Raw genomic sequence first — 9,031 nt, 5'->3', positions numbered from 1 at the left:
CAGGTGGATCTCTGAGTTCAAGGCCAGCCTGGTCTACTGGGTGAGTTCCAGGACAGCCAGGGCTAACACAGAGAATTCCTATCTCAGAAAAAAATGGACAAAGTCTCTTTAAATGAATTTGATTTTGACAGAAAGTCACATTAACAAATGCAAAGTCTAGCTGAAGAAATGTCTTTTTATATAGTGGGAATATTCATTAGAATAGGATAAAGAATGGGAAAAACGTGTGTCAAACTGAAGGGAAAGAATCATGAAATCTTGACAAACTAGTGGCCTGAAAATCCCCAAACTGTGCTATCTCTGCAAACAACTCCATTTATCCACAACCAGACACTCTTATCAATAAAACTGTATTTATAATAATGTCCCAGGACAAACTGTCTTTGTAAGGGAGGCAGATAGGTCAACTTCCAAAAATCTTAAGCAAATCTAACCCTATTCTGGTATTAGAAACATCCCAGCTAAGAGCAAAGCCTATCTAAATACTTTCTGCCACATTCTTTCTGGTCCATTAATGCCAATGGTCTGCAAATATATTTTAGTTAGTCTATTATACCATAGAAGAAAATTATATTAATGCTTTCCAATTCAGAGATCCTTGGAATTAGAATACTTAGATGGTTGAATCTTAATGAGGTTAGGCATAACAGGTGCCTCATTAATTACTCATATGCAGAAACATTCTTCTTTCTATATCTTTAAAAGTGAAAGAGGCCTCTATTTTTAGCCTGGAGCCTGCCCCACAGTTTAGTTGTATTGCATCCTGTCTTTACCATCTCAAATTCTATGTAGAAATACTTAATATCCCAAAAATAAGCTATAAGAAAAAGGTTTATATATATTATAATTATATATATAATTACAGAAATAGTTTAGCTTAGTTATAGTAAAAGAAAACATTCCAAGAAAAACTTGCTAAAATTTCTTTGTGTGTGTGGGATTTTTTAAAAAAGGGCTTCTTTGTTATGAATGTAGTTAGGGGATCTCTTCCTAAAACATCACAGAAATGAGAAAGCTGAAATGACGAGAACACATAAGTAAGAAAAGGCTTCCAAGACATCCAGGGGAGAGCTAGATATGGGTTAGTCAATGTGCTATTACGTGTTCTTTTCTTTACCCCCCCTAAATGATCACATCAAGAAGATCACATCCACAGTGAAATTTATTTATATTCTTCTTTCTTTTGTACAACTCAAAATAAAAATCTCTAATTTTCAGGAGTACTTATTTTAATGTAGGTCACAATATTCTTAAAAAGTCAACTTAAAAAATTACATTATTGATTTTTAACACATTGAAAGATAATATTTACTGCAAGTTTTTATGAAGTGAACTCAATTTACAGTTGGCTTTTACAACCTCTGGAAAACCAGCTTTAGAAAGCTGAGAAATTCTACCAAGTGACTTTGTTCCTTAATAGAGATCTTATCCAGAGAAGCCTCAGCTTATAGAAATAGTTGGATAATAATCTAGATTTGGGTTTAATTGTTCTTTTTTCTTTTTTTTCATCCTAAGAGAAAACATTTCATTTCCAAATTCTTACTGAAAATCTTTTTAAAATGTATTCAGAGTCTTCCCTGTCACAGTAAATACAAAGAGCGCATTAATCTTCCCTTGGTCAATGGAAATTTCCAGTGCCTGAGAGATCTATCATCCTGGATGTCAATAATCACTGTTCAGTCAGAGATTGGGATGGATGCGTATGACTTCAGCACATAGTGAGGGAATTGACTATCTGAGCAAATCCTGACAGAAGATTCCTCTCTTAAGATGTGTTTCTTTTTTCTTATCCTCAAAATAGAGTTCCAGAAAGGGTCTAGGATTAGAAATGTTTACTCAGAACTCTCAGTTAGATTTAAGACATGATCTTGTTCTATTCTTAGGTGACGTTTAGTGAGTTCAGGTGATGGACATCCACTCTTAGCAAGCCTTTGCACAGCTGTTCAGGTTTCAGCACATGGTTCAGGAATGGACAGAAGAACATCTGGAGGGAGGGATGGCCAGGAGTAAGGGCTTTTTGTTTAGCATCTCAACATAGTTACACTCTAGCTTGACTTTGGAAACAAGTGTCTATGACAGTTAATTTTAGTTGTCAGCTTGACAACCTAGAATTATTAGGGATGATGTTTCAATAAAGAATTGTCAACATTATGTTGGCTTGTGAGCATGTCCGTGAGGGACTTGAGGGACAGTCTTAATCAGGTTATTTGATGCGAGAAGACTCAGACCACTGTAGGTGGCCCTGTTTCCTTTGCAGTGGCTTCTGAATAGTGTAGGACTGGAGAAACAGACCCATAAAAGCACATAAAAGTGAGCAACTGAGCAAGTGATGCATTCATCTCTCTCTCTCCTCCTGCCTGTGGATGTGGTAGGACCGCAGTCCCTGCCTTGGCTTTCCTACGGTGATGGACTGATCTGGAAAGGTAAGCTGAAATAAGCCCTTTTCTCCCCGAAGTTGCCTTTTGTAAGGATATTTTATCCCAGTAACAGGAATGAAATTAGAACAGAGTTGAAATACGACAGGGTCGTGAGAGTCAAGGACCCACTAGGCAATCAGTGTTGCTTTGAATTGGAATCAGCGCAGAGGTTCATTTGACTGGAACCTCCAGCCTGAAGGAGTCAGGCTCTAAAGACACAGCGGGGCTCATGGTTATCGGCTGGATTAAGGGTAGAGAAGGAGAATTCACAGAAGAGGCAAATGACACAGTACAATAGAGCATGGTAAACAGAGATGATTGGAGAAGCACCGGTCTCTCCAAACTATATAAATACTGGAAGAGACATCCACATTACAAAGAGCCAGCAAGCTCGAAAGGAGGAAAGTAAGAGCCTCTGGCTCTTAAAATCAACAAAGAGCGTGAAACTAGCTCAGGGGAACCCATGGCGCCTGATGGGGTTCCCAGTCAGCCAGAGACTGGGGAGCAGGATGCCGGGCCGGAGAAGGAACCACCGAGCACGGCGAGGCACATGCTGGGGAGCACTCTGCTAATAAGCAGGCGTCTTGCATGAAATAGTGTCACAGAAACTCTACCCTCCAGAGCAGGCCCAAGCGAGGTCCCATGAAGAAATCTGTAAAGAACTGGAAACCCAAGTTGGCATGGAGCAGGTGTGAGTTCTGAATTTACACCACTCCTGGGGTGCAGGAATCCCATATTGAGAAATTAACACCAGTACTGCGCTGGGACTCGTGAACCCCCAGGTTTCGGGGAGAAACAAGAGTGGAACAGCTCTGAAAGGATTGTCTCACAGCAAGAGCACAATGGAATAAAAATAAATACCCAGAAAACAAAACTCCATGTGGGAGAGAAAGCAGCTGCAACCACCGGGAGGAAATATATCCAAAAGGTCTGGAGATTATAGAATAATCTGAAATGTAATAGGCACATTTAAAAATCCTAAAGAGATAACAAGAAACAATAAAAGCACAATAGAAATAGAATGTAATGAAAAGAGAAAAGGCACAGCCATGCAGCACACACAATAAATGAAGAGAAAATTCAACTGATGTTAAATAACAGACTATGGTCAGTGCAAGAGATACGTGATTTGGGAACTATTGTGAAAGATAGTAATCAATCAAAATATAACACACAGAAGGCTGGCAAGAAGGCTTAGTAAGTGAAGGCCCTAGCCCCCAAGCCTGACAACCTGAGTTCCACCTCCAGGAACCACAGAGTGGAAGGAAAGAACTGATTACTGCAAGCTGAGCTCTGACCATTACATGCACAGACACATACCTGTGTACACTCTACTATAAACTTCTTATACTTCAAGTAAGACATGAGTCTTTTGTTGGCTGGTGAGATGGCTCTGCCAGTAAAGGTTTCAAATTGTCCTCTGATTTCCACATGCACACTGTACCATGTACGTACACACACACACACACACACACAGAGAGAGAGAGAGAGAGAGAGAGAGAGAGAGAGAGAGAGAGAGAGAGAGAATGGTTGTAAAAAGGAATTTAAAGGAGCTTTAGTTTGATAGCATATGATAAGATCTGGGTAAGATAAACAGAAACAATTCCAAATGCAGACTCTTCAGAAACAAACAGATTATATTATCTGTCAGAGAAAAATTGATTAGTGAAAGAAAATGACAGATAGATTGAGTGCGACTTTCTTACAGAAGAGCTAGATATCAGGAAATGATGGGATGTATTGTCAAATGTTCAACTAAAATATCAATCAATTTAAATTTCTATGGTCAAATAATTACAGTTTAAAATAACTTGTTAAAAGAGTGGATTTTAAATGTTTTTTCACAGTAACAAATGATATGTATGCAGGGCAATATATTTGTTTATTTGGCTGGCTCCTGGTCTCTCTCTTTCTTTCTTACCCAAGATGGGATCTTGCTATGCAGCTCTGTGGTCCTAGAATTCACTATGAAGAGCAGGTTGGCCTCGGGTTCAGAGTGTCACCAAATGCTGGGATTAAAGGCTTGTGATACTATACCCAACTTTCTGTGGCCTTCTTCTTTAAAGTAGGCCTTGCGTTCAAAACTTTCCATCACCTCCAAAAATCTCCCCCTCCACTGACAGATAATTGCAAAGTCAGATGCAGCAAGTCCACAAAAGAGGTAGAGTGTATTTCTTTGCCTGTCACATGGCTTATTCTAGCCTGTTGAATTAGATAGCAATGACTGTGCTAATTTCAATCCCAGGCACTGATTGGAAGCCTTTGATTGCTTTTATGTATTGATGCTACTACCATGGGTCAAATGCCCCGGTTTACTAAGCTTTAATTTTCAAGTCAACATAGCCTAGGGTCATTGAGAGAAAAGCCTCCACTGAGGAATGGCCCATAGGGAATTGTCTTGATTGCTAATAGATGCAGAAATTCACAGTCCACTCTGGGCAGCACCACTCTTAGGCAGGTGGTCCTGGGCTACCTAAGAAAGCGAGGTAAGCATAAGCAAGAGAGAAAGCAAGCACCGTGGCTGAGAAGCAAGCACTGCATCCTTCTGTGGTCCCTACTTTAAATACCTGCTTGAGATCTTTAATGATAGATTATGACCTGTGAGTATAAACCAAAGAAATTATTTCCTTCCCATGTTGCTTTTGGTCAGAATATTTAATCACTGGCACAGGAAAGAAACTGGAACACCAGGACATTTCACTGGTTCCAGAAGGTTGGTGAGAATCATTATTAATATTCCCATATTACAGTTTCATTTTCAAGTCCTTGAGTTTGGGGCTGGATTATGATATTTGTTTTCAATTATTAGTAGAATAAATCGCCACACCTTAATTATTTAAACACTAACATATTCTCTTACAATCCTGAAGACCAGACGTTGGAAATCAGTGAGAGGCTGAAGTCTGAGCACCAGCAGGATGTTTTTATTCTGGGACTATAGGAGAGGAATCATTCCATTGATGCTCCTAACTCTGGATACAGGCTATGTTCTTTGACTGAAGAATTCTTCCTTATTTCATTCTTATATTTTGCATTCATTTTCAAAGTTTGGGTATGGTCACATCTCTGTCCATTTTCCTCTTCAAATGAGACCCACCTACACAGTCCAGAATATTTCTTACATCTCAATATTTTTAGCTTAATCATATCTTCAGAATTCTTTTTTCATATGAAGGAAATACACAAGGTTCTGTAGGTTAGAATGAGGCTATTTTGGGAAGTGGGTGGGATTTTGATCATGATTTTTGGATAATATTTTATTTATTTAAGAAAAAAGTATGCAAATAAAAGCCTAGGAGACTTATTAGGCATTGATCAATATTGCAAAAAAAAGAAGAAATAATATAGGTAATGTATGACATTAGTACAGTAATTAAGCATATAGATTTTTTCAGCTTGATGTACTTGCTTTAAGTATATAGTCTGGTCTTTCAATGTGGCATTGATCAAGTCACTTATCTTTTTGTGACCTGTTTCCTCATATGTAAAATATATTTAGTCTTAATAGTATATGCCACATGTGCCTTTGCATGAGCAGTAAATGAGTTAATGTCAGTTAAATTCTTACAACATCTATAAGGAACAATTTAGGGCTATGTCATAAACAATAAAATCTATTTTACCAAGGAGTTTATTAGGGTTGCTTTCAGGAGCGTGGATGACTCAAAGGCACTACATCACCAAAAATGTGATATGAGCACGGGCAGTGACTCAGGAAAACTGCCTGCCTCAAACCTGTTGTAATACTTGTACACAGCCATTTGTTACTGCCTATAGAACCTTTGCCAGGATCCTAGTGAATCTTGTAAGTTTCAGGAACTTTTGGGACTTGTTAATTTTGTTTCTTGTTGAAATCTGTACATTTTATTTACTTTCTGAGTCCTAAGGACTATCCTCCAGAGGAAGAAATGTTCAAATTTTGGTGAAATAAATACAGAATAGAAAGAAGAAAAATTCAAGGAAGAGGACTATATTTCTGGGCTAGGCCAATGGAAGGAAATAGATATATCAGAACTAATGTCCTCATCTGGCTCCTAGAACTATGATCTGGCTGTCTTTCAAGAACATTATGAATAACAAGCAGTTATATTTGTTCTTCCAATCATATTTTGGTTCTGAGAATATTGAATCAGAAAATAGAATGGTCTAGACTTAAATGATCCATTAGTAAATTTAGTATGAGGGAGAAACACAGGGGAAAGGGGGAGGGGGAAGAAGACAGGAACTTAGTAAGAAAATCTCAGAGAAGTTTAGCAATTATTTGTTGAGCCCTTAATATGCATCAAATGGTTGCTTAGAAGTAAATTGCATGATACATATTAAGCAACACGCTAGACGAGGAGTTAAATGAGTGACATTGTCCCTATCGTCTTTAAATTTCCGCTTGAGCACCAAGTAGGAATTGGTGAGAGAAGAGTGTCTGAAGAACTTGGAGGCATCTCAGCATAGAAGCCAACAAATGTATTTATGGAAAGAGTCCCTTGTTTCTGATTCAAAAGTCTCCAAATGATTTCTGTAGAACTCAAATCTTCCAAGATATTCTGTGAACAAGGGATTTTATATCAAACATGTTAGGAAATGCTGTGTGCCATATCCATTCTTGGAGATTCACAGGCAATTAACATACCAAGGTGATTTATAGAAAAAAAATAAAAAGCTCTAAGGAAGCTTTGAGTCTTTCTAAATTATTTGATACCCACATGAATTTAGGAGAAAACGGAAATGCACCAATGAAGGAACGTAAGTGTTCTATGAAATTTGTTTTGTCATTTTATTTACAGCATGTTTCCTCCAATGCCTTTGGAATATTCTATTTTTACAAGTTTCCGTTATATTTTTTTAAGATCAAATCTTCATCCTGGTGTTTCTTTCCCAGTACTGTGTTTACAACGTTAGCCAGAGGTACAGTTGTTTTTCCTTTGTGGGAAAATAAATATGAGGTTTTTGAGTGTTGTTTCAGCCCTTCAAAACAATAGTAAGGCAGAGCTTTCATGAAGGTACTCAGCATTTTACAGTACCTTCACACTTTTTAAAAGTCTCACATCAGGCCCAGTCTTCAGGCTTTTGAATCAACATATGTCAATGGCTTTAAATCAAATGACCGTGTTAAAATATATGACTGTGCCACAACCATTTGCAGCCATCCATTTAATTGCATCCTATAACATGAACCAGGAGGTATAAGCTTACAAAAGTAACATCTGAGGTGGTGGTAAGATTAGAGCTAAATAACACATGCAGTTTAAACTCTTGATGTGAAGGGCTGTGATGTTAACAGACTGCTGACAAAGGGCATCAAAGCATCAAGGTACCTTCCCAATAAATACTCTGCAGCATTAAAGGACAAATAGCTCAAGCCTTGCAGACAAGGCTGGTTCTTCAACACAGCCTTTGTTTGCATTTCGCTGCAATATTGTAATATCCAACCAGTATTATCTTAACTTAAGAAAACAATAAAAATATTTTACTTTCTTGGAGAACTTTCAATATAAAATTGTTGTTCCGTGACTGCTTACTGCAGGCTTCAAGTTTCTGTGGGTGGTTTGTTAGATATTCATCACATATGCCCAAGTAGAATAAATATATGGGAAGGTTAATTAAACATGAAGCCAATTTCCATGTAATAAAATACATTGCTATTTGTTTGTTCAGGACCACAATTACTTGTTTTCTTATGTATCTAAAGTTGTACATTTTTTCTACGCACATGACCTCGGACCTGCTGTTGATAAGCTGGCTACCTTCAACAAATTGTTTGTTCTTTTAACCTTTCATTGTGTCTGCTTCTTTATCTGTAAGTAGAGGTGTTAATTTAGCTGCTGTAGATTATTAAGGTCATAGGTATTAACTTTTAGAATATAATGAGATGCATAGCTTAAAGAAGTATTATGTAAGTGTTAGCTATTATGTTATTTTTTATTAGTAGTAACATTTGTATAGTGAAAAAGACTATATATGATTAGCAATATAAAATTTCATCTGTCATGCCAGAGAAAGCCCCTGCTTCCTTACTAGGGATCCCACTTGGGGACTGAGTCTATGGGCTACATCTGAACTGGGATTTTAGGTCCTCTCCATGCATTGCCCTTGGTTGGGGTATCATTCTCTCTCTCTCTCTCTCTCTCTCTCTCTCTCTCTCTCTCTCTCTCTCTCTCTCTTTCTCTCGGCTCCGTTGGTCTCCTTTTGGAACTCCTGTCCCCTCCACGTCTCTCTGTCTACTTCTTTCCTAAAATTTCATGCATTGTGCCCAAAGTTTGGCTATGAGTCTCAGCCTGTGCTTTGATACCTTGATCAGAAGAGTCTTTCAGAGGCCCTCTGTGGTAGGCTTCTGTCCTGTTCCCTGTCTTCTCCTGCTTCCAATGTCTATCATGTTTGTCCTTCTGAATGAGGAGTAAACATCTTCCCCAGGTCTTCCTTGCTGTTCAGCTTCTTTAGGAGTTTAGATTTTAGTATGTTTATCCTATATTATATGTCTAATAACCACTTATGAGTGAGTATATACCATGTATGTCTTTGTGTTTCTGGGTTACCTCACTCAAGATGATCTTTTCTAGTTCCCACCTGCAAATTTCATGATTTCCTTGTTTTTAATAGCTGAGTAGTATTCCATTGTA

The sequence above is a fragment of the Meriones unguiculatus genome, chromosome 21 (genome assembly GCF_030254825.1).
Source record: "Meriones unguiculatus strain TT.TT164.6M chromosome 21, Bangor_MerUng_6.1, whole genome shotgun sequence".
NCBI classification, from domain to species: Eukaryota; Metazoa; Chordata; class Mammalia; order Rodentia; family Muridae; genus Meriones; species Meriones unguiculatus.
Note: the sequence above shows the minus strand (reverse complement) of the source record.